Below are 5,423 nucleotides of genomic sequence, written 5' to 3'. Positions count from 1 at the left end.
GAGTCAAACACACCTTGTAGATAAAACGGCCGTTTCACACAGCAAGCGTCAGCGCGTCGTGAGCAGCGCGTATTTTTTTCGGCGTGCGTGCATGTTGATCAATGAGTGGATTCACACCAGGAGCAGGAGCAGTTCATGAGCGTCAAGCAGGAGCGTTGCGTGAGATGCAGTGAAGCGGGGGTTACGGTCATATATTTCGGGAGACATGGATGATCTTGCATGTTGTAAATCCAGCTGGCTCCGAGTCCAACTCTCCATCAGTGTTGTAAACAAATAATGGCGGCGCCCATAGCCCGTGATATCTTACCGATCAACTAACATGATATTTTTCTCTCTCTAAGTATTAAAATCACATTAGGAGTTCCCTTACATATATTTAACGATGTTAATAACTACAAGTTTGTAAATATTTTGTATAAAAAAATAAAAAAGATTTTAACTGTCATGCATTGCGAGTCTTTTTTTCCCCGCTGATGATGAAGAGCTGACGTCACCGTTACCTCACACTCGCCTTTGTTCTCATTTAAAGACACAACTTTAATCAAGCTCACCAACTTCAGAGAAAATGACAGAAAATGTACATAAAAGAAGACAACTGACAAGTGAGGAAATTAAGGACATTTTTTTTAATTCTGATGAGGAGATTTTTGACAGCGAGGCAGAGAGTGACAGCGATGAAGATCTTCCCCCAAACCTTGAAGCTCTTGACAACATTGTAGATGAAGAGACAACACCAGTCCCAAATGAGGCAGAAGAGGTAAACTCATTGTTATGGCAGGCAACCAACCTTTTTAATCCTCCTGGCCCAGGCAATTTTGACAACCAGCTCTGTGGTGTGCAAAATCCACCAGAATCACCCAGTGAGGTCAATTGTTTTAAAATGTTCCTCACAGAAGATGTCATGGGAGAAATTGTGGAGGAAACAAACCGCTATGCCTCTGACTTGCAAGAAAGGGAAATTAAAGGAAAGCTGGTTAAATGGGTTCCAACAAATATCCCTGAAATGTACACATTTTTAGTGTCAGTTCTCTTAATGGGGGTGATAAAAAAACCATCACTTCGTGATTACTGGAGCACAGACCCCATGCTCTTGACCCCATTTTTTGGGTCTTTGTTCTCACAGGATCGCTTCCTTCTGCTCCTCCGCTGTCTTCACTTCGCAAACAATGCGACAGCAGTTTCCAACGACCCGCTGAAAAAAATCAGAAATATATTCACTGCTCTCACCTCCTCCTTTCATCGCATTTTTGTGCCATACAGGGATCTGTGTGTGGATGAGTCTCTGATGAAGTGGAAAGGCAGGCTGGCATTTCGTCAGTTCATTCCATCTAAACGGCACAGATTTGGGGTAAAGTTTTTTGTTTTGTGTGATGTGCTAACTGGTTATGTGGAGGACATGATCATTTACACTGGATCTACCACTGACATCCAACATTACCCAGGACTTGGGATTTCTGGGTCCGTTGTGATGACACTTCTAGCACCTTACCTAAGAAAATGTCATGTTCTTTATGTGGACAACTGGTACAGTAGTCCCACACTTTTCCAGCACCTCTTGTCACTTGGCACTGGAGCTTGTGGGACTGTGCGCGCAAACAGGAAAGGGATGCCAAAGTTCACCTGTAAGATGAAAAAAGGTGAGGTGGAATTCGAAGAGAATGGGTCACAGTTGGCAGTAAAATGGCATGACAAGAGGGATGTTCATGTCCTTACCACAGTCCACCCAACTGGTATGGCAGCCACAGGGAAGCTTGATCACATCACTGGGCAACCAAGGATGAAGCCAGTCTGTGTGCTGGAGTATAACAAAAAGATGGGGGCAGTTGACAAAGCTGATATGATGATCGGTTTTCATGAATGCACCAGAAAGTCTACCAAGTGGTACAAGAAAATCTTTTTTCATGTACTTGACACTGTTTTACTCAACAGCCACATCGTCTACCGGCAAATTACTGGTGAGAAATGGATACAAATCATCTAATAATAAATATAAAGATAAAAAGTGATTATTAATTAATTATTTAATTAATTATTATTTTTAATTAATGTCATCTAAAGTGTTAAAGGGTTAGTTCACCCAAAAATGAAAATAATGTCATTAATGACTCACCCTCATGTCGTTCCAAGCCCGCAAGACCTCCGTTCATCTTCGGAACACAGTTTAAGATATTTTAGATTTAGTCCGAGAGCTTTCTGTCCTGACATCAGTGGGTTAGTTAGAAATTTTTGAAGCATCGAAAATACATTTTTGTCCAAAAATAACAAAAACTACGACTTTATTCAGCATTGTATTCTCTTCCGGGTCTGTTGTCAATCTGCGTTCACGACTCCGCAGTGACGCTGCTGACGTGTTATCTCGTCCGTGTAGTATTCGGGTTCAAATAAATATGGATGGGCAAAAAAATGCAAGTCTTCCTCTGTGTCGAAATCCTTAGACATGTTTGCGAAGATTGCTTTGTTTACATCGTGCGTCTCCCTCAGACTGTAAACGAAGCTCGGGCACACCAGGTAACACGTCAGCAGCGTCTTACGTCAGCAGCGTCACTGCGGAGTCGTGAACGCAGATTGACAACAGACCCGGAAGAGAATACAATGCTGAATAAAGTCGTAGTTTTTGTTATTTTTTGACAAAAATGTATTTTCGATGCTTCAAAAATTTCTAACTAACCCACTGATGTCACATGGACTACTGTGATGATGTTAATATTACCTTTCTGGACATGGACAGTATACTGTATATACATTTTCAATGTAGGGACAGAAAGCTCTCGGACTAAATCTAAAATATCTTAAACTGTGTTCCGAAGATGAACGGAGGTCTTACGGGCTTAGAACGACATGAGGGTGAGTCATTAATGACATTATTTAAATTTTTGGGTGAACTAACCCTTTAACAAATTCACAATAATAAACAGACCACACTGTCACATACTATTCTATTCTCCTCACTCCCTATATGATGTGCTCTACTGTGAGTAGGAAAGGAAATCACCTCCCTACAATTCAGGACGAACCTGATGAGAGGGCTGCTGGAGGAGTACAGCACATTGCGCGGGCCAACCAAAGGCGGGCGTCCTGCCTTGGACACTCCTCTGCGCCTTACAGCCAGGCATTTCCCATCTGAAGTCCCTCAGACCACTTCCCAGGGCAGCAAGACCAGGCGGCACTGCAAGGTCTGCCTCTCCAGCACACGCAAGGGCAAGCAGAGGCGCCTCACCAAGCACATGTGTGTGCCATGCAACACTCCCTTGTGTGCTGTCCCATGTTTTGAGGAGTACCACACACTGAAGCATTATTAAGCCTGTAAAAAGTCAGAGTATATGAATTAATTTATGATGATACTATTTAAATTATTATTTATTGTAATTATATTATTAAGTATAAAGGTATGTATAATAGTTTGTTTGTAAACAAAAACATTTATCACACAAGTTAGAGTATATTTATAGATTTTTGTTTGTTTGTTTATGATGATACTATTTTGATTGTTATTCATTTTAAATATATTTGTTATCTGTTTTGTAATTATATTAGTAAGTATAAATGTATTGTATTAAACAAAAACATTTAACTTACATTAAAATAGATTAAATAAAACATACATGAAATGTGTACATTTTGTGATTTCTTTTTAACAAATGTCATACGTTTGAATTCTATGAATAATGCTAAACTTATACATGTCTCTCACTAGCAAAGCAGAGAAAATCTACATGGTATGACTTCTTTAAAGGGTTAGTTCACTTTAAAAGGAAAATTCTTTCATCATTTACTCACCCTCAAGTTGTTTCAAACCTGTATGAATTTCTTTCTTCTGCTGAACACAAAAGAAGATATTTTGAAGAATGTCAGTAACCAAACAGTCAACTGGTCCCATTGACTTCCATAGTATATATTTTTTCCTACTACGGAAGTCAATGGCTCCAGTTAACTCTTTGGTTACTGACATTCTTCAAAATATCTTCCTTTGTGTTCAGCAGAAGATAATAATTCATACAGGTTTGAAACAACTTGATGGTGAGTAAATGATGAAAGAATTTTCATTTTAAAGTTAACTATCCCTTTAAAATGTATTTCCAACAAACATTTGAGCAAGCTAATAAGTGAGGTGTGACCATATATATATATATATAATTGTATATGGTCACACAGCTTGTTTTGTATATAGGAAAATATAATTTAACAATGTCATAAAATGTAGCTTTTCTCTGCTTTGCTATTGAGAGATATAAAACTCAGTAACAATATTAACTAAAACAAACAAGAAAATCGATGTAAAGGATTTAACGTCAAATATGTGCTTTGGTATATTCATATAACTGAACCCCGACTTTACCCCCTGAATGCACGGATTACTGAACATATTTATTTGCAATGCGCAAAACAGCGCGTTGACAGACAAACAACCCGTATGACGTGAACGACCACATTATTCAGCACTGTCCGTTTTACGTTCTTTATTCATATTTATTGCATGCTTGTAAATAATTCTAGATGCTTCAGAATACAATTAAAAACTAAAATATAGCCTAACGTTACTCACCGATTGTCACTCGGCTGTTGTGAGGGAGATGCAAAGTACCATGTGACAGCGAAATTCAAAGCAGTGGGGGGGAACACATAAACATAACCATATCAACCATAGTCGGTACACGCTAACTAATTATTTGAGAGGTTTTGAATAAAAAATAAAGCGAAACAGTCAAACTACTCACCTGCAGACGGTTATCCATCGTGTGCGCCATTCTGACTGCGAAATGTCACGTGACAAGGTTCATGCGTCTCCATGGAAATTAGAACGCGATTGATTGCAAAATAACGGTCGCAGAAAAAAACTCACGCCAGGCTACCAGTCTGACTATTTTAGAACGTACGTGCGAAAGGGTTAAAGGGCCAGGCACAAAACGGTGCGTTTTTGCAAACCCTCAAAAAGTGACAAATTTAGTTTTTTGCTAAAACTTCACACACACACTCTGGGGACATCAAGGATTTATTTTATATCTTGTGAAAGGGCATTTTACCACCCCTTTAATGAGGGAGATTTCTCAGTGGGTGTTTCACTGAGCGCGGCAAATCGATTTGTTATGGTAATCGGAACGGAAAAGTGTTTTTTTGATCCGCGACTAGAGCGATCCCTCACTGTCACCCATTTGCCCTGCTGCACGGGCACTACTTCAGCCGGAACCGAATCATGTAAAGAGTTCACTAAGCTAGGCACATCCAAAATAGTATCTAAAGCTCTAGTACTCTTACTATTCTCAATTAAAGTTTGGATGCGTGTCTCTAGTTCTGAAATCTTCGTCAGCCTCACTGTCTCCTTGCATTTATCACATATAAATCCTATATTGCTGACAGAGAAGGCTATACTAAACATATGACATGAAGTGCAGGTGACAATTACAGGACAAGACATTACTCACCGT

At 39.5% G+C, this 5,423-nt stretch overlaps 1 long non-coding RNA gene across 2 annotated transcripts; it reads right to left on the bottom strand.

Moving 5' to 3' along the window:
* Positions 1-607: 607 nt before the first annotated feature.
* LOC307000280 lies at positions 608-4,878 on the bottom strand. Of its 2 annotated transcripts, XR_013798006.1 has the most exons (6): positions 4,716-4,878; positions 4,544-4,557; positions 3,015-3,301; positions 1,714-1,795; positions 1,490-1,620; positions 608-1,328 (listed from the first exon to the last, which is right to left on the bottom strand). It is a non-coding gene; the product is annotated as an uncharacterized lncRNA (long non-coding RNA). The 2 variants fall into 2 exon arrangements; XR_013798005.1 differs by having other exon boundaries at positions 1,490-1,795.
* Positions 4,879-5,423: the final 545 nt, after the last annotated feature.

This window comes from Phoxinus phoxinus (assembly GCF_949152265.1).
Source record: "Phoxinus phoxinus genome assembly, chromosome: 6".
In the NCBI taxonomy this organism is placed as follows: Eukaryota; Metazoa; Chordata; class Actinopteri; order Cypriniformes; family Leuciscidae; genus Phoxinus; species Phoxinus phoxinus.
Note: the sequence above shows the minus strand (reverse complement) of the source record. Positions and strands in the feature narration are given on the sequence as shown.